Below are 21,122 nucleotides of genomic sequence, written 5' to 3'. Positions count from 1 at the left end.
GATGTACAGAAGACAGAGGAGAGGAGAGGAGAGCAGTGGAAATATGTGGGCTAAACCTTGGGACGGAAGAGCCTCCGCTGCTAGCGAAGCCCCACCCTAGCTCTGGGGTTAAAAGGCAGGGGGCGGAGATGAATAGATGTGGCAGACAACTATTCATTTCCCCCAGTGGTGGGTTCCTCCCGGTTCGGTCCGGTTCGGCTGAGCCGGTAGCAGTGACGATATGTCGTCACTGAACCGGTTCCCCCCCTCGCCCTCCCACCCCCCACCCCCCTACCCATGTTATTCTTACCTTTTATTTGGTCCCACCCTCAATCTATTGCTGCCTCTTGAGTCCCAGCTAATCACTAGAGGGAAAAAAAACTGTTTAAACTCTTGCCCCGGGCCTTCAAAGGGCCGTTCTACAGCTGATCAGTGTTAAAAGCAAACAAATGAGTTGGGTCGTAAGTGCGAGGACTGGTCGTAAGTGCGAGGACCTTCCAGAAATGACTCTGACCAGCTAGCCACGCCCACCTAGTCACATGACCTCCAAGCCACACCCACAAAATAAGCCACGCCCACAGAACCGGTAGTAAAAAAATTTAGAACCCACCCCTGATTTCCCCTACCAGACAGACTTGTTAACCTGTGGTGAAAAAGAAACTTTTTGCCGGGGCTGCTGGTGCTCCAAATAAAGGAATCATTGCTTCAACTACAAAGGATTTGTCATGTTTGGGGAGCTGAGTTAGAACAGGGTTGCAAAACTTTCTCAAACCTTAGCAGAATTGCACTAGATTTGAATAATGCCCAGTCTGGCTCCTTGGGCTTCCAGACCGATTAACAAATTCCAGTTTATGGAAAACTTACAGTACATCTATTTTCCTGTCCATCTCAACCATGCTAATAAAATATGCTGAAATGTTTTTAAGCCACAACTAGCACCTCTGCCTTTTCAGAGGTCATTCAGCTTAAGGAACTCAGGTTCAGTGTATACCCAACAGCGGACAGAACGAAGGTCAGAGACGCAATTCATGAAACTGCTAAGGTCAGGCTGACGTTTCTGAACAGGTCTATCTTTTTGAAAATGCCATTGTAGGGAATTTTACGGAGAACTTCCTGGTATTCTTTGCAAACCTTCAGGAAGCTGAAGAAATCTATCACGGGCTCTAAACCGTACACAAACAAACAGAATGCTGTAGAAATCAGAAAGGAATTTAAGTTCGGTCCCTGGGAAAAAAACGAAGCTTCTAAAATAAATTCCTTTGGATCCCTGTGGGACTGATGTCTTTCTGAGAACCTTGGCAAATGTAGATGTTTCAGACTTGCGTCTCCTTTGAGTCAACCTGATGATGTCCGTGTCAGTTTCCTGGCAAGATACAAAGGCGATTTTTCATGGCCTGTTTTAGGGATGTGTTTTTGACTTCTGATCTAATTTACAGCCTTGGGATTTCCACATGGTCTCCTATCTGTAGACTAACCAAACCAGGGGTGGGCTTCAAAAATTTTAGCAAGGGGTTCTCTGCCCGGTTGCTGGGTGTGCTTTACAGCCCTCTCTAAGCGGTTTACAGAGTCAGCCTATTGCCCCCAACAATCTGGGTCCTCATTTTACCCACCTTGGAAGGATGGAAGGCTGAGTCAACCTTGAGCCTGGTGAGATTTGAACTGCCAAATTGTAGGCAGTCGGCAGGCAGCAGAAGTAGCCTGCAGTACTGCACTCTAACCACTGCGCCACCGAGGCTCAAAAGCCAATTAGGATCTGGTTTTGAAGTTATGGCCACTGCAGCACCTGTGGTCATTCCCCTTACAACTCACCCCGGGGATGCAAAAGACCCTCCTGCTATTTCCTGTCACATCCCTCTCTACCCAACATCCATTCCAGATCTCCCGAGCTCATGTTAAGGAATGAGAGTAGGCTGCTTCACCCCTGGGCCATGTGACATGATCCCGGAACTGGCTGCCATTTTTGGAGCAGCCACAATTTATTGGCACTCAATCGTAGGCTTCACTACAGTTGTGAGTCAAAGATTACCTATATCACCTTTAGTTTCTTAATAGTTCTGAGCCCAACTTTGCAAAATCTAATATTAATAAAGTAGAAGCGAACAATCCAGCAATCACAGATAGTGTGATGTTCATGGCAATTCTACAGGACATCCATTGACTTTCCAATTTTCAAAGATTATTTTTTTGCTTACGAATATTTCCACTCTCATGAGATAGATAGAGACAGATTTGGCAAGATTTTGATTCTCATACAAGATCTTTGTAGATGTTCGCCACTTTGGCTTTTTATTCTTCTTCTTCTTATTCAAATCTTTATTTATTCGAAGCTTTGCTTTGGCAACCCTGATGCTGTGGCAGCCTGATGGACTTCAGCCACCAAATTCTGCCGATAAGAGAAAAGAGCAAACTTGAGCTGTCTTTTACAATATCCTCAAAGGTTTCTCACTTCACCCCACTTTAGACCTTAAGGCTTCGTTGGAGGGTCAAAACCATTTTAATCCTTGTTTGAATTTCTCAGTGGAGGAGATGAAATCCTGATTTGGGAATCTGCCCCAGGCAGAGGAATGGCCACTGATTAAACTGCCAACTCCTTTGTTTTAAGTCAATAAGAGCTCAGCGATAGCAATCAGATATTTTTCACCAACCCCTCAAGTGAAACAATTGCTTGTATCTGATCATTGTGAAAAAGCCTTTGCAAAAGTCAAGAGATTTATGAGCTACTAAGAATTGTTCTATCATGCACAGCAGCTTGCAAAAGTAAACTTCCTTCATGCTAGGTTACTAAGCGAGTAGATTTAAAGGGATGCTGTTGAAACTGCCTTTCCACCTCCCCCCAAAAAAACCCCAATGAAGGCAATATTAAGCCATGCTTTCTTCTTGCTTCCTTTAAATTTTTATAGGAAATTGCATCATACTGCATCCAGTTTTGGTCGCTACCATATAAAAAAGATATTGGGATTCTAGAAAGAGTACAGAGAAGAGCAACAAAGATGATTAGGGGCAGGGGTGGGTTCTATTCCTCTTTACTACCGGTTTGCAAAGGGGCCGCACATGTGCGCTCTTCTGCACATGCGCAGAAGCGTTCTGATGATGTCGGGGTCAGTGGGTGGAGCCTCCCTCTGGTTTTACTACCGGTTCTATAGAACCGGTCCAAACATGGGGCAACCCACCACTGATTAGGGGACTGAAAACTAAAATATACAAAGAACGGTTGCTGGAATTGGGTATGTCTAGTTTAATGAAAAGGGGATGCGGTGGCTCAGTGGATAAGATGCTGAGCTTCTCGATCAAAAGGTCAGCAGTTCAGCGGTTCGAATCCCTAGTGCCACATAACAGGGTGAGCTCCCGTTACTTGTCCCAGCTTCTGCCAACCTAGAAGTTCGAAAGCACGTAAAAAACCCCATGCAAGTAGAAAAATAGGGACCGTCTTTGGTGGGAAGGTAACAGCCTTCCGTGCACCTTTGGCATTTAGTCATGCCAGCCACATGACCATGGAGACGTCTTCAGACAGCGCTGGCTCTTCGGCTTTGAAACAGAAATGGGCAACGACCCCTAGAGTTGGGAATGACTAGCACATATGTGCGAGGGGAACCTTTACCTTTAGTTTTTGAAAAGAAGATCTAGGAATGACAAGATAGTAGCATTTCACTATCTCAGGGTCTGCCACAAAGAAGAGGGGGTCAAACTATTCTCCAAAGTACCAAAGACAAGGCAAGAAACAATGGGTAGAAACTAATCAAGGAGAGATCCAACCTAGAACCTAGGAGGACTTTCCTGACAGAGCAATTAATGGGAATGGCTTTCCTCCAGAAGTTATCGATGCTCCAACACTGGAGGTTTTTAAGAGACTGGACAACCATTTGTCTGAAATTGTGGAGAGTTTCCTGCCTGAGGAGAGGGTTGGACTAGAAGACCTCTAAGACCCCTTCCAATTCTGTTAGGACCAACTCTTTGCCCATTTAGGTCAACATTTCCACTTGATTCCCAACAGCTCTGCAGAATTCCAGTCAGAGATTTTTCATATGATTCATGAAGAATTTTATCAATCTCAGATCTTAAAAAAAAATCTGTGGTTCTTCATTCATAATTCGTTTTTGGTTTTTTTTTGAAAAGTTTTTTGTTTTTATTTCTCATAAACATGTCATAAGTGTACAGTCTCTAATCTATTGTTGATCGTACATATGCTCTTTTGACTTTCATATTAATTCGTTCTTCATCCTAAACAATTTAAGTATGCTCAGGGTTGCTCTTCTACCATTCCATCTCCCTTATTTTACAACAATCCTTCTTCTCCTTCTCCTCTCTTTCCCTTTCCTCCCTTCTTCTATCCTCTTCTACTTTCTTCTTTCCTCCTCTCCTTCCCCTCCTCTCCTTCCCCTTCCTTTCATTCATAATTCTGAAGCGACACCGCTTCAACTGAACCACTTCAGCCAATCTCTCTTTGAATGTGTTCTCTGTGTTCGCTGATGATGTTAAACTATTCAACACCACCAACAAGGCAACTACCCTTCAAAAAGACCTTGACTATATGTCAGATTGGTCTAACAAGTGGCAACTTCAAATCTCAATCAACAAATACTCTGTTTTGCACATTGGCAAAAAAAAAATCAAAACATAAAATACAAATTAGATGGACATGACCTTGTAGATGACCCTCACTCTGTCAATGTCAAGTATTTGCAAGCCATTGGCACATGTGTCATATAGACACTATTGGAGGCAGAGAGTGTCTCCACCCCTATGTGGAAAGGAGGGGCTTACCCTGAGTATAAAACCCCCTCCAACCTTTTCCACCTTGCTCTCTCTCCATCTCTCTCTCTTCATGTTTGTTCCTCATGAGACTTGATCTCTGTTGTACATAGTTAATATGCTTTGTCATATGAATAAATACGTTTAAGACATTTTTTTATGCATCTGCCTCTGAACTCTTCTATGTTCCTGGGTGTTTCTGCGATCCCAACTCCACAGTCAAGGACCTTGGAGTACCCATTTCTAAAGATCTAAGTGCCCGAGCCCACTGTAACAACATTGCCAAAAAGGCTTTAACAGTTGTTAACTTAATCTTGTGTAGCTTCTTCTCTGGTAATGTTGTACTACTAACTAGAGCATACAAAACATTTGCTAGACCAATTCTCAAATACAGTTCATCTGCCTGGAACTCCACACTGCATATGGGACATAAATACAAATTGAGACAGCCCAGAGATATTTTACAAGAAGAGTCCTCCATTCCAATAACCAAAATATAAATATCTTATACCACCAGATTCCAAATTTTGGGCTTGGACAACTTAGAACTATGCCAACTTCAGTCTGACCTAAGCATAGTACATAAAATTATCTGCCACAATGTCTTTCCTGTCAATGACTACTTCAGTTTCAATCTCAACAATACACGAGCAAATAATAGATACGAACTCAAGGTAAACCGTTCCAAACTCGGTTGCAGAAAATATGACTTCAGTAACAGAGTGGTCAATGCCTGGAATGCACTACCTGACTCTGTGGTTTCATCCCCAAACCCCCAAAACTTTAACCTTAAACTGTCTACTGTTGACCTCACCCCATTCCTAAAAGGTCTGTAAGGGGCGTGCATAAGTGCACCAGAGTGCCTACCATCCCTGTCCTAATATTCCTTTTTACTCTTACTCTTTTCATGTATTCAAATTATGTTTATTCTTTTTACCTGTAATCTTATATATGCTTGACAAATAAATAAACTTAAACTTAAACTTACATTGGGTCTTAGGACAAATATTATTCATTGAAATGGGGTTGGAGAGGAGCCCCACAACATGGGTGAGAATCTGAGTAGCTCATCATTCATTTCGCTCGAGGGTATGTGGCATGATTGATGTGGGAAGCCCCCACAGATTTATACGGAGGCCTTTTGAAAGAGTAGTGAGATCATACTCCCTTTAAGATAAAGGCAAGGCCTCGTCTTTCTATTTTGGCATTTGCACTCCCAAGAAGATAACACTTGCTTGATAAGATAGACCAACAAACCAATCTGGATCCCGTACAGTCTGAAAGGGGAAATCTCGACGTCAAACATGTGATCTTGCCCTTTATCAGCCTGACTGTGTTTCAGTCTTTCAACAATGGTGGAAAGGAAAAAACGCCAGAGCTGCATTTCTCGCCTTTTCAGTCCGCTTTTTTGTTCACAATTAAACTCCATCGCACATCTGTCTCCGCTGTGGAATCAATGCTGCTCAGATGTTGCAACAGCAAGATGGAAAGTGGTGGTACCTTAATGAGCTGCTTAACCAGCACAGTTCTCGCAAAGCTGTTGCTTGATTTGATCTCCCACCAGCCCCAGTATCATGTAGACTGGGGGATGATGGGAACTGTGGTAACATCAACCCACCCAGTGGTGCGTTTCAAAAATTTTTACTACCAGTTCTCTGGGTGTGGCTTGGTGGGTGTGGCTTGGTGGGCGTGGCAGGGGAAGGATACTGTAAAATCTCCATTTCCTCCCCATTCCAGGGGAAGGATACTGCAAAATTGGGGGGCTATCTGCAGCCAGCAACGGCTGCCCATCGCCCCGTGCGTTCCCACAGAGAGGGCCTCCTCAGGGTGCCGTTGGCCAGACAGTGTCAGCTGGCGACCCCCAGGGGGAGAGCTTTCTCTGTGGGCGCACCTACCCTTTGGAATCAACTGCCCCTGGAGCTCTGGGTGGCCCCCGACCTCCGCTCTTTCCATCATGACCTGAAAACGTGGCTGTTTCGTTTGGCTGGCCTGGACTGATGGGGTTTTAATTTTTAACTTGTTAGTCTTAATTGCACTTTTAACTGTTAAATTATGAGATTTGGATTTAATTTCTTTTTAACTTTTTCATTAGATGTTTTTTTACTGTTGTGAGCCGCCCTGATTCCGGCTGGAGATAGGGCGGCATATAAATCTCATAAATAAATAAATAAATAAATAAATAAATAAATAAATAAATAAATAAATAAATAAATAAATAAATAAATAAAATCCCCATTTCCTCCCCACTCCAGGGGTAGCAGTGGTGGGTTGTTACCGGTTCTCCCCAGTTCTTGCGAACCGGTAGTGGAAATTTTGAGTAGTTCGGAGAACCGGCAAATACCACCTCTGCCTGGCCCTGCCCCCAATCTATTTGCTGCCTCCCGAGTCCCAGCTGATCGGCTAGAAGGAAAAAAACTTGTTTTAACTCTTGCCATGGCACTTCAAAGGGCTGTCCTACAGTTGATCAGTGGTAAAAGGCAGTGTGGTGTTAGATCAGTGTGCTCCAAAAACAAATAGGTAGACCAGAACACTCCAAAAACAAATGGGTAGACCGGTACAGCTCTGCAAGCAGTTAAAAGTAGACCAATACCTCTGCTAAATCCTAAGGAATTGTCACATGACCATCAAACCATGCCCACAAAATAAGCCACACCCACATAACTGGTAGTAAAAAAATTTAGAACCCACCCCTGAGGGGAAGGATACTGCAAAATCCCCATTTCCTCCCTATCAGCTGGGACTTGGGAGGCAGAGAATAGATGGGGGCGGGGCCAGTCAGAGGTGGTATTTACCGGTTCTCCGAACTACTCAAAATTTCCACTACCGGTTCTCCAGAACTGATCAGAACCTGCTGAAACCCACCTCTGAACCCACCTAGTAGAAACAAGAATAGCCGAGGGAAGAGAAGATTTGTGACTCAGGGTTGAACTGTGGGGTCCTTGGTGCTCTCTGACCTTGGTTGTTTTCTTGCAGACGTTTCATTACCCAACTAGGTAGCCTCATCAGTGTTAAAAGGGAATGGACTTTGCTTTTCGTTTATAGACATGTGGTTTGCCGTGTCAGTGTTGGTGGGCATGAACTTGGTGGTTCCTTAATTAGGCTGTTGTTTACTGTTAGCCAGGAGTGAAATCTACTTATCTTCCTTACCGGTTCATCATCGTCATCATCACCATCACCATCATCATCATCCACTGTTTTTGCAGTATAGCAAAAACATGTGGCACATGACTCAGGAAATATGCTTGTAAGACATCCATACCTACTTCTCCTTCTTATTCACCATTCTGCTTGTCTTTCCTGCCACCCCTCAAGCTTCTCCTGTCTCTGTGATCTTGTCTGCTCCCTTCGCTGTCCTCCACCTTCGACTGAACTTTAAAGTCAGCTTGGCCTGTGCCTTGAAGTCTTATCAAATCTTCACTGAAGTCCTGCTCATAAATAAGGACTGTATTCATGGAGGAATTCTCCTGGGTAAACAAGCATGACGTACTGATTCTTGGATTTGTGAAGTTTTGTCCAGTGCAATTCTTAAGAACGGAGTGTTTTCTTGAGTAGCTGGAGCGTTTGCCATATATTTTTGTGGAAATGGAATGTTTGGAGGAGACCATGAATGACCTCGTGATGGTGAGAAGCTTTAGTTCACATGGAGAATGACACCTATTAGTGGTGAACTGGCAGGGCACTCTCTGTTCTCCAAATGGTTGCCTGCCTTGGAGCCAAAAATACTCTTGGCTTGAGCAGATCCATCTTGGCCTTTCCCTAATCTTCACTTGGAAGAGGCTCAATTGAAACTCATCTTGTGATCTTGCTCAACTAAAGTGTGATCCTTCACTGTGTCAATGCAATGATACTCTGCGTTTTACATTTCCAGTGTCGACCTCCAAAACATGTTGTGACACCACATCAGTGGATCTGGAAATACAAAACACCCCCTCTTAGAGCCATCACTTAGGGGGTTTCCAAATAACAAACTGATTTAATTCATTAGTTGTAGTAGAACACAACATTTCCCCTGAAATTCCACAAGATTAAATAATTGGTAAATTACCCATTGCACAAAACCATAATGTTGTCTGTTTGTTTTTTTGCTTAGTTTGGAATGTCAGGCTTATTTAACCCCATCCATGGTTAAAACAAAGCATGGCTTAGCTTAACTGAACCTGAACAGTCTATTTATCTGTACATTAGCGAATCTTAATTTTACTATTTACCCAAAAATGGTTGTCTACAGGAGCGCGATCAAAAAAGTAAGGTATCAGCCACATCAGTGTGATCAAAATTCATCTTTTTAAAAACAAGAATCATACTTGCATTACGTGTTTAAAAAAAATAGTGGGGCTTTAAGAGTGCCTTCATCGTTTTTTTTTTTTTTGCATGCTCTACAGATGTCTTATAGGATGCGGTGGCTCAGTGGCTAAGATGATGAGCTTGATCAAAAGGTTGGCAGTTCAGTGGTTCGAATCCCTAGTGCTGTGTAACGGGGTGAGCTCCCGTTACTTGTCCCAGCTTCTGCCAACCTAGCAGTTCAAAAGCACGTAAAAAAGGCAAGTAGAAAAATAGGGACCACCTTTGGTGGGAAGGTAACAGTGTTCCGTGCGCCTTTGGTGTTTAGTCATGCCGGCCACATGACCACGGAGACATCTTCGGACAGCGCTGGCTCTTCGGCTTTGAAACAGAAATGAGCACCTACCCCTAGAGTCAGGAACGACTAGCACATATGTGCGAGGGGAACCTTTACCTTTACCTTTTTACAGATGACTTTCCTACAAGTTTAATCAAAAGATACGGTGGCATCCCCATGGTCGGGTGCAGTGGTGGGTTCCTCCCGGTTCAGCCCGGTTCTCCCGAGCTGGTAGCGGTGACAATATGATGTCACCAAACCGGTTCTCCCCCCCCGTGCCCCCCCTGCACCCCCACCCACCCCCCGCATTATTCTTACCTTTTATTTGGTCCCACCCCCAATCTATTGCTGCCTCCTGAGTCCCAGCTGATGGCTAGAGGGAAAAAAACTGTTTAAACTCTTGCCACCGGGCTTCAAAGGGCCGCCCTACAGCTGATCAGTGTTAAAAGAAAACAAATGAGTAGACCAGTGCCTGCAAAAATACATGAGTAGATCAGTGCCTGCAAAAATAAATGGGTAGACCAGTGCCTGCAAAAAATAAATGGGTAGATTGGTACAGCTCTGCAAGCAGTTAAAAGCCTGGTAGACCAGTACCTCTGCTAAATCCTAAATAATTGTCACATGATCCTCAAGCCACACCCACAAAATAAGCCACGCCCACGGAACCGGTAGTAAAAATTTTTAGAACCCACCCCTGGTCGGTTCAAAATTCAAATGCTTGGCAGCTGACTCCTATTTACAACGGTTGCAGTGTCCCAGGGTCATGTGATCTCCTTTTGTGACCGTCCGACAAGCAAATTTTGTGTATTTATGTATTTTATTGTTGGCTGTTCACCGCCCTGAGTCCTTCGGGAGTAGGGCGGTATACAAATCAAATAAACTAAAGTCAATGGGGAAGCCAGATTCACTTAATAATTGCGTTACTAACGTAACAACTGCAGTGATTCACTTAAGAACTGTGGCATAAAAAATCCAACATTGGGGCGAAATTCACTTAACTGTCTCACTTAGCAACAGAAATTTTGAGCTCAATTGTGGTTCACAGGCCGAGGACTACCTGTACATGATTTGATTTCTCTGTTATTGTTCTGTCGTTTAAAATGTAAGCAGCCCAGCGTTGTTTGCAATTGGGCAGCCTTTAAACTTTCATAATTATTTCAAAAAAATAGCACAAAGGACACTGCAAGGAGGGCTTTCTTAGATGATCTCGTGAAACACTGAGGGAATAATGTCCCGAGGGTGCTTTTCACAGCTTCCGTGTTTCTCATTGTGTGAATCCACTCTGAGTTCGAAAACATTCCCAGAGTCTTGAGGAATATAGAAAACACGCGTTCATTTCCTGTCTTAATGGTTAGTTATGCCGTTATTATCCTTTTTTTTTCACACAGCAGAGTCATTGTGCCTCACAGGAAGATAAGATTGGTTAAACTTTCCACTTAGCCAAACATCAGCAATTCAGACAGTGTGGCTGTTTCTCCATCAAGATTCCTAGGAATTTGCCAAGGTAATTAAAGACTTCCACCATACAACAGAGTTCAAGAGAAGAAGGGGGGGAGACTAAAGGAGTGCAGGAGATTAACTAGGCCAGGGTCCAGGTAGACAGTGAGGAATGAAGCAAGAATTTGAGCAGCTGAACCCAGGTTTTAAAAAATATACCAGTTTTAGATTGGCTCCAAGTGGCCAGCTATATATTCCAAGTTAAAAACTCCACTCTAAATGAGCTACATTGTCTAGACTCCATGGGTGGGTTCTAATTTTTTTTACTACCGGTTCTGCGGGCGTGGCTTATTTTGTGGGCGTGGCTTGATGGTCATGTGACAATTATTTAGGATTTAGCAGAGGTACTGGTCTACCAGGGTTTTAACTGCTTGCAGAGCTGTACCGATCTACCCATTTATTTTTTGCAGGCACTGGTCTACCCATTTATTTTTGCAGGCACTGATCAACTCATGTATTTTTGCAGGCACTGGTCTGCTCATTTGTTTTCTTTTAACACTGATCAGCTGTAGGGCGGCCCTTTGAAGCCCCGCGGCAAGAGTTTAAACAGTTTTTTTCCCCCTATAGCCATCAGCTGGGACTCAGGAGGCAGCAATAGATTGGGGGTGGGGCCAAATGAAAGGTAAGAATAATGCAGGGGTTGGGTGGGGGTGAGTACGGGGAGGGCACGGGGCGTGGGGGGGGGGCAGATCCGGTTCAGTGATGTCATATCATCACCGCTACCGGCTCGGGAGAACCAGGCCAAACCGGAAGGAACCCACCACTGCTAGGCTCAGTTAGTGTCAGTCTTCTCCAGGGGTGTCAAACTCGATTTCATTAAGGGCCGCATCAGGGTTGTGTTTGACTTTGGAGGGGGGGCAGGGGTGTGTGGCCAGGGGACGTAGCCAGATCAACTTTACTTGTGTTGAGGGTGCCTGTGATGGCCCGAGCGCTCTGCCAGCTCCTGAGCTTCATTTTCGGCTGCGACGGTCTCCTGCAACCCTCTGCCAGTGAAAACAGAGCTCGGGAGGGCCGTACGCAGCCCTCCTGAGCGCCATTTTCAATGGCAGAGCCACCACAGCCTGGTCCTTTGCTGTTTCCAGGGTGGCCCTACGGCAGTGGTAGGTTGCTACCGGTTCGCCCCAGATCAGGCGAACCAGTAGCGGCGATGGCGGGAGGCTCCGCCCACCCACCTGGATGTCTGCACATGCGCAGAAGCTTCTGCACATGCTCAGAAGCATTGCGTGCATGTGCACACCCATGAGCAAACCAGTAGTGACTAGGATTTGAAACCTACTACTGCCCTACGGGCCAGATCTAAGCACCCCGTGGGCCGCATCCAGCCTGCGGACATTGAGTTTGACACCCCTTGTCTACTCTATAGCAAAACGGACTCTCGAATAAACTATTTAAATGTAACTACCTGATGTCTTTCTCCATAGACCAGCCCTCTAGCTCTTGAGAATTTGGAAAGTACCCAAGTTGTCCCAATCAGGATCTGGGATTAGTAGCCCAATGGCAGTGCCAGGATATCAGCAGTGGTTATGCTGTGCTGTAGGAAAAAAATGGATATATATATATATATGCTGTGGTGCAGGAAAAATGTGTATGTGTGTATGTATATATATATATACATGTGTTTTTCTTTTAGCCAGGTTTTTCCTATGTAACCAAGATTTTTCTGCAGCCCTAGCTCAGTGGAGTCACATCCACTCAATTCTGGGCTTTTTTCTTCTGGCAGCCAGCAGGCCCTATGCTGCCTGGTGAGAGACTTATATAGAACTATTTCTGGCTCGTTAGCCATCATCAGTAAGCCACACCCACATCTCATGTATCCTCCCTGTAAAGGTACAATATCTATTTTCTTACTCTTCGTAGGTTTTATGTGTGTTTTTCTTTTAGCCAGGTTTTTCCTACGTAACCAAGATTTTTCTGCAGCCCTAGCTCAGAGGAATCACATCCATTCGATTCTGGGCTTTTTTCTTCTGGCAGCCAGCAGGCCCTATGCTGCCTGGTGAGAGACTTATATAGATCTATTTCTGGCTCGTTAGCCATCATCAGTAAACCACACCCACATTTCATGTATCACCAGGCAGCATAGGGCCTGCTGGCTGCCAAAAGAAAAAAGCCCAGAATCGAGTGGATGTGACTCCACTGAGCTAGGGCTGCAGAAAAATCTTGGTTACGTAGGAAAAACCTGGCTAAAAGAAAAACACACATAAAACCTACGAAGAGTAAGAAAATATATATACATGTGTATATACATGTGTATGTGTGTATGTATATGTTTTTAAACCACTATGGTTATGTCAAAATGTATGATCCATAGATCTTACTGCTATAGAGTTATAAAGATAGTCCTTGACTCAGTGGTGAAATCTAAAATTTGTTACTACCGGTTCTGTGGGCGTGGCTTGGTGAAGGGGGGGGGGGGTTAATTTGAGTGGCCAATTTTTTTTATTTTTACTTTTAAAACTATTTTTTCTACAACCTCTTTGGCGAAGAGGTTGTAAAAACAATGCTTTCAAAAGGCTCTGACGATCCCAGCTGAGTTGCCTGATCAGCAGAGGCTTTTTTTCTTTTAAATGCCTCTGACGATCAGGCAACTCAGCTTGGATCGTCAGAGGCTTTTAAAAGAAAAAAAAGCCTCTGTCGATCAGGCAACTCAGCTGGGATTGTCAGAGGCATTTAAAAGAAAAAAAAGCCTCTGATGATCACGCGGCTCAGCTAGGCATGGGGGAGAGGGAAGGGAATTTTGCTACTGGTTCTCCGAACCACCCGCCTCCATCACTACTGGATTAGGCGATCCAATCTGAACTGGGAGCATTTCACCCCTGCCTTGACTTATGACCATTTATTTAGTGATCATTCAAAGTTACAAGGGCACTGAAAAACGTGACTTACAACTGGTCCTTGCAGCCTCCTCAGGTTTATCTATCAAAATTTGGGCAATTGGCCACCAGCACGTATTTATGGAGGTTGCAACATCTGTAGTCATATGCTCACCATTGGCAACTTCCCAGCTGGCTTCCCCCAAGCAAAGTCAAAGTGGGAAACTGGATTCACTTAAACCAGAGGTTGGCCCCTTTATGACATGCTGGCTCAGGAATTCTGGGCGTTGAAGTCCACAAGTCATAAAGGGGCCATAGTTCCTCAACCCTGATTTAAACAACCAAATCACAATTCACTTAAACAACCAACTTGTTTAGCCATGGAATTTCTGGTCCCAATTGTGGCCGTAAATTGAGGACTACCTCTAGTGTATGTAGTGTAGTTTATTGTAGGGTGGTGTATGGACAGATCTGATGAGCTTATACCAGAGGTGGGTTTCAGCAGATTCTGACCAGTTCTGGAGAACTGGTAGCGGAAATTTTGAGTAATTCGGAGAACCGGTAGTAAAAATTCTGACTGGCCCCGCCCCCATCTATTCTCTGCCTCCCAAGTCCCAGCTGATCGGGCGGGAATGGGGATTTTGCAATATCCTTCCCTTGGAGTGGGGTGGGAATGGAGATTTTACAGTATCCTTCCCCTGCCATGCCCACCAAGTCACGCCCACCAAGCCACACCCACAGAACCGGTAGTGAAAAAATCCCACCACTAGCTTATATGTGATTATTCACTATGGGCTGGTCACTATTTCTCAGCGGCCTTAATGACATCAATCAGAGTAAACTGACGGATCTCAGGGGACTATTGTGTTGCTAAACAGACTTTTCTGCCACTTTTCAAACATTGCTCAGAAATCATGCCGAGAAAAATTCCAGGTGGCTAAAAAAAAAAAAAAGAGTATATATTGGCAAAAGGATTTTGAAACGCTCTCCAGAAGTCGGTAGTGGTACCGGCAGGCATCTAAACTATTTCCTAGCTCTAAAAGCGATGAATGTTATCTTTTCTGGCAAGCGAGTTAATGGAGTCAATACAGTAACTCTGACAATGAATCATATCTGAATCCCAACCTTTCTTCAAAGTGTTGGGCTCAAAAACAGGGGTGCTGCCAAAGTTAAGGGGACTTGGGCACGGTGCCCAGGAGCGGGGAGAACACACTTGAGCATTTCACCCCCAATTTCTTTCCCCCTCTTTCGAGTTTTCCCTCCTGTTGTGGCTGCATAGTTGTCTGGTATAAACCACATGTTATGTCATTTGCATCAGAAGCGTCTCTGAGAAAGAAATACAGAGTCAATAATTTGTACAAGGGCATCCTGATGCAGATGGCACCAATTCCCTTCCCTACTCTGGGCATCTATGTGTGGCTGGCTTTGTGCAACGTACTTAACTCGGTTAATTAGTTCATTAATTAAATAAATTATTGACTTGGAAACCTAATGAATTCAAACTTGCTGCAGCCCGCCTTCAGTCGGCTGCTTTGAAAGCTAGGGATCATGGATCGGTTGTCCTTTGAAAGCAAAATATCTTTGAAAGCCTTTTGGTAAAGCCATTTGCATAAAACAACAAAATGACTGAAGATCAACTTTGAATTGTTGTGGAGATGAGAAAGAAAGGACTAAGTGGGTTGTGATTGAATTTACCCAATAAATCCATCTGTCGTCCAGGCCAGAGGTGGTATTCAGCCGGTTCTGACCGGTTCTGGAGAACCGGTAGCGGAAATTGTGAGTAGTTCGGAGAACCGGTAAATACCATCTCTGGCTGGCCCCGCCCTCATCTATTCGCTGCTTCCTGAGTCCCAGCTGATCGAGTCCCAACTGATTGGCTGGATCTTCTTTTGTTGCCCTGCACTGGAGAATGGAGCTGGAAAGCAGTGGGGTGGAGAGGGAATGAAGATTTTACCGTATCCTTCCCCCTGGAGTGGGGTGGAAATGGAGATTTTACAGTATCCTTCCCCTGCCATGCCCACCAAGCCACGCCCACCAAGCCACACCCACAGAACCGGCAGTAAAAAAATTTGAATCCTACCACTGGTCCAGGCAGATGCTTTCTTTTTAGATTTATTAAATTCTTGTAGATCTTTTCCATCCCAGGAGAAAATAGGAGTAGCCTTAGAATACAAGGGGTCTTAATTTCCTAGAAATTCTGAGATGGAGCATTAACTATCGTTTCTTTTCTTTTCTTTTCTTTCTTTCTTTCTTTTTTTTTTTTTTTTGGCTTATTTAGATCAATCTTTTTGCTTTCTCAACAACCATCCCTTTGAGCCAGTTCCGACATGAATGGATTGCAGATACCAAATGTCTTGGCTGTTTCTTTCCCATGCATGGATATCTAGATTTCCATTTGCAGTAACAGCAACCAGAGGAAAATCAAGCAGAGTTTTGGTCTGTCTCCTTCGGTAAGGACCTACTCAAAGAGTGCGGAAGATTTCTTTCCAGGATAAACCGTGAAGGAAAATGCACTGCTGCTAATTTCTGGCCAACGATAGATTGAATAGTGTTTCAAACCTTGGATTCTCCAAAAGAGTTGGATTAGTTCAGGGGTCAGCAAACCACAGCTCTGGAGCTGCATGTGGCTCTTTCATCCCTCTGCTGTGGCTCCCTGTTGCTGGTTGGCTCCACAATTGATAGGGCTTTTGGTTAGGACAGGTAGCGGAAAAAGGACGCCCTGCTAGGAGGAGACTCTATAGTGCGGGGAACCAGACTTCCGGTCAGAAGAGGAAAAAGGACGCCGTGCTAGGAGGAGACTCTATAGTGCGGGGAACCAGACTTCCGGTCAGCAGAGGAAAAAGGACACCGCGCTAGGAGGAGACTATGATGGGGGAACCGGACTTCCGGTTGGCTCCAGAATTGAATAGGGCCTTCTGATTAGAACCTTTGTAGCTCTTTGGTGTTTAAGGTTGCCGACCCCTGGACTAGTGCATCAGAATTGTCAGCTACCATGTTTGTGTGTGTATGGGTGTGTGCACCTCTGAGTCCGGTTTTGACTCCTGGCAAATGCCCCAACTAATCCCTGTTTCTTGGCAAGATCCGATGTCTTCATTCCAAGACTGAGAGAGTGTGACTGGCCCAAGGTCACCTAGCTGCTTTGTGTTTAAGGTAGGACTAAAACTCATTTTCTCCTGGTGATTGGCCCAAGGTCACTCAGCTAGCATTGTGCCTAAGGCGGGACTAGAGCTCACAGTCTTCTAATGATTGGCCCAAGGTCATCCAGCTGGCTCTTTGTGCTTAAGGTGGGACTAAAACTCAATTTCTCCTGGTGATTGGCCCAAGGTCACCCAGCTAGGTTTGTGCCTAAGGCAGGACTAGAGCTCACAGTCTTCTAATGATTGGCCCAAGGTCATCCAGCTGGCTCTTTGTGCTTAAGGCGGGACTAAAACTCATTGTCTCCTGGTGATTGGCCCAAGGTCACCCAGCTAGGGTTGTGCCTAAGGCGGGACTAGAACTCACAGTCTCCTGGTGATTGGCTCAAGGTCACATAGCTGGCCTTGTACCTAAGGTGGGACTAGACCTCACAGTCACCCAGTTTGTAATCTGGTGCCTTAACCACTACACTAAGGTGGCTCTCTCAAACATGGCCTTTTACTGGGTGCTAATACAAGGCTACTATTTTATCGAATGGCTTCTGTTTCTGATAACATGCAACACTGGTAGTACATAAAACATTAACAACATAATGGTGAGGTTATTTACAATAACCAGCAAATCTGGCTTTGTCTGTATCAGCGTGCTTCCTTGGGGAGTTTTAGACATTATTAATTAATTAATGTTTGTTTTTTTGCTTCGTCAGTGACTGCTGACCTTGTCTGTGCTAGGAAATAAAGCAGGGTTGGCTGGTTAGTTCTTCCAGCACATACCAGATTAGATTGGGAAGCTGAGAAAACATCCAGGAACGAGGCAATAATACCACTTCGATATTATTGTTATGATTCCTGAAAATTCCGCAGGAGTCAAGATCAACTTGAAGGGCAACTTACCTTTTTATTGTGTGTGAACATTATGAGGTCTCCTCTGCCGGACATTGGACAAAAAGCTGTTCTCTCTTTCACGATCTTTTATAAGGAAAACAGCCAATGTGGCAACCATCATCTTGTCAACTGCCCTGCAGATGCTCCTGGCAGACACACTGATAGTTTTTGACCTATTTGTCTTATAAGGAGAACTTCTGGTGTGGCTCACTGTTACTAATGTTATGCTAGAACAGAAGTTATAGAAGAGGAAATAAAATGGATGCAGTGGAACTACCATGTTTTTCCCGAAAATAAGCCCTCCCTGGATACTAAGCCCTCCCCCCAAAATAGGCCTTCCCCGTGTGACACCTCTCCTGCGCGAGCTGCACTGGCTCCCGGTGGTCTTCCGGGTGCGTTCAAGGTTTTGGTTACCATCTTTAGAGCGCTCCATGGCTTAGGACCTGGATACTTACGGGACCACCTACTACCACAAACAGCCTCCCACCGGCCGGTACGCTCTCATAGAAAGGGGCTCCTCCAGGTGCCGTCAGCCAAACAATGTCGACTGGCAGCCCCCAGGGGGAGGGTCTTCTCTGTGGGGGCACCTACTATCTGGAACGAGCTCCCCCCAGAAATACGGAGCATCCCGGATCTACGCACTTTCCGCCGTGCTTTGAAGACACTCCTATTCCAGCAGGCCGGCCTGGCCTGATTTTTTCCCCTTCTTTTAAATTTTTAAACTCAAATTTTAATTTGTTTTAAATTATTGGGAGTTTTAAATTGTCTCGGGCAAAAATTATTTAATTGGGTTTTAATCATATCTTAACTTTTGTATTTATGTGTTTTATTTCGTGCCTGTTCACCGCCCTGAGTCCTTCGGGAGTAGGGTGGTATACAAATTTAATAAAATGAAAATGAAATGAAATGAAAATAAACCCTCCCTCACAAATAAACCCTTCCCTGAAAATAAGCCCTCCCCGAAAATATTTAAACGCATGCGCAGCTGGTCCCCGCCATTTCCTCTGGTTAGGGTTAGGGAGACAGAGCTGGAAATCAGGTAAGACGGCAAGAGGAGTCCTCCCGTCTTGCTCCATGCGCCCCAAAATAATAAGACTTCCCCAAAAATAAGGCCAAGCGCTTATTTCGGGGTTCAAAAAAATATAAGACAGGGTCTTACTTTCGGGGAAACATGGTACCAAGACAGAAATTAGAGCTACATAGAGGAGATGGTGGCCTTTTCTCCACTGGATGTGTGTTAGAGGGGTTTGGACAGCCATCTTCATGGATTCCTAAAATGGACAGGAAGTCTGTCTTGATGTTCTAAGTAGACACTTCCAACACTTGGTCTTCCAATGCTTGGTAGCATTGATGACGTTACCTAGTTGGGTAATGAAATGTCTGCAAGAAAACAACCAAGCTCAGATGGCACCAAGGACCCTACAGTTCAACCCTGGGCTGCAAATATTTTCTTCTATCAGTGCTTGGTCTTAAATTTTCTAAGTATGAAGTTCTGCAGTGGTTTTCAGATCATTTTCCCACATATTCCTTTTTTATCTTCTTTACAGGCAACATCGAAATGGCAATAGGACTTAATTTATTAATTGTTTCCCCTGCACTACCTCCAGGGATGGTATTCAAAAATTTTAGCAGCTGGTTCTCTGCCTGGTTGCTGGGTGGGTGTAGCCATGCTGGGCGTGGCCTACTCGGCCTCCTGCACCACAGCGAGGGGGAGCATTTTCACCCTCCCCAGGCTCCAGAAGCTTTTCTTGAGCCTCCGGGAGGGTGAAAATGGCCTCCCCGGGCTCTGAAGGCCCTCTGGAGATTGGAAACGGGCCCGTTTCTGGACTTCTGGAACTTCCAGGAGGCCCGTTTTTCGCCCTCCTAGAGCCTCCACCCGGGCCCTGCTTTTACCTGGCATCCAAAAGGGGCCGCGTGGAGACCCCTGGGAGGGGAGGGGAGGGGTGGGAGGGGCCAGCCAGTCCTTGCAACTACCGGCTCGGTGAACCAGATGTAAAATTAGCATCCGGTTCTCCTGAACCAATCCGAACCAGCTGAATTCCACCCCTGACTACCTCCACGTTTAGTGTGGTAAACATAGTTCCCTTGTCTCTTTTATTCATCCCAATCATCCTATGAAGAATCTTTCTTTGGCAGAAGTTACAAGAACAGACTGTTGACGTTGCTCTTTTGCTGGAGGCAGGAAGCCAAGCAGAATTAATATATGGGCTTCTTTGACATTTCAATACTCCAAATCCTCCCAAAGACTAGATTATAGCTGTCATAGGGCTTCAAAAAGTAGCAATCATCTAGATCAGGAGTGTCCAACCTTGGCAACTTTTAAGATTTGTGGACTTCAACTCCCAGAATTCTAGGAGTTGAAGCCTACAAGTCCTAAAGTTACCAAGAGAAGTTCTTGGGACTTTTTGTGTTTGCTTGTTTTCTTGGGGACATTTCATTACCGAAACTAGATAACATCATCAGTGCTAATGAAGGTTGCCAAGGTTGGACACCTAGATATTTACAGTTCTAAGTCATGCAGTTATTTTCTGAGACTAAACTAGGACTAGAATTCACAATCACCTGCTTTTAATATAGTGCCTTTAACTACTACACCAAACTGACTCCCAAGCTAAGTTGCACAAAAGTAATTCTTTGGCAGAAACTTTGCAGGTGTGTGCAAGATTCAGCAGTATGGACTGTCTGTGGAGCTAGAGAGATAAATGGAAAGTGGTGACCATAGCACAAAACATCTCAAAGGCACCAGGTTGTCTATCCAAGAACTAAGACTTAAAACATCATAGGTATAGGTAAAGGTTCCCCTCGCACATATGTGCTAGTCGTTCCTGACTCTAGGGGATGGTGCTCATCTCTGTTTCAAAGCCGAAGAGCCAGCGTTGTCCAAAGACATCTCCGTGGTCATGTGGCCGGCATGACTAAACACCCAAGGTGCATGGAGCACTGTTACCTTCCCACCAAAGGTGGTTCCTATTTTTCTACTTGCATTTTTTTTACATGCTTTCGAACTGCTAGGCTGGCAGAAGCTGAAACAAGTAAAGGGAGCTCATCCTGTTACGCGGCACTAGGGATTCGAACCCCTGAACTGCTGACCTTTCGATTGACAAGCTCAGCGTCTTAGCCACTCAGCCACCGCATCCCTCTTAAAATAGCATATGTTATTCATTTATTTATTTGTTTGTTTTAATTTGTATACCGCCCTTCTCCAGCAGGACTCAGGGCGGTGAACAGCCAGAATAAAACAGAACATACAAAATTTAAAAACAGTTTAAAATAATTAAATATTTTTGGCCGCAATTTAAAACAAACCCAATTAAAATCAATTAAAATTAACCAAAACTATGGGATCAAGCCAGCCCGGCTAGGTGAAATAAATAAGTTTTCAGGGCCCGACAAAAAGTCTGGAGGTCTGATATTATACGTATCTCTGGGGGAAGGTTGTTCCAAAGGGTG

The 21,122-nt window shown here is 44.7% G+C and overlaps 1 long non-coding RNA gene across 2 annotated transcripts; it reads right to left on the bottom strand.

Moving 5' to 3' along the window:
* Positions 1-2,007: 2,007 nt before the first annotated feature.
* On the bottom strand, positions 2,008-13,867 carry LOC132712618 (uncharacterized). 2 transcript variants are annotated; one of them, XR_009620043.2, is made up of 3 exons: positions 13,829-13,867; positions 7,988-8,637; positions 2,008-2,362 (listed from the first exon to the last, which is right to left on the bottom strand). It is a non-coding gene; the product is annotated as an uncharacterized LOC132712618 (long non-coding RNA). The 2 variants fall into 2 exon arrangements; XR_009623318.2 differs by lacking the exon at positions 2,008-2,362 and adding an exon at positions 5,719-6,005.
* Between the last annotated feature and the right edge of the window lie 7,255 nt (positions 13,868-21,122).

This window comes from Pantherophis guttatus, chromosome 7 (assembly GCF_059756535.1).
Source record: "Pantherophis guttatus breed Tessera chromosome 7, ASM5975653v1, whole genome shotgun sequence".
Taxonomy (NCBI): Eukaryota; Metazoa; Chordata; class Lepidosauria; order Squamata; family Colubridae; genus Pantherophis; species Pantherophis guttatus.
This window is presented reverse-complemented; position numbering and strand designations above follow the sequence as displayed.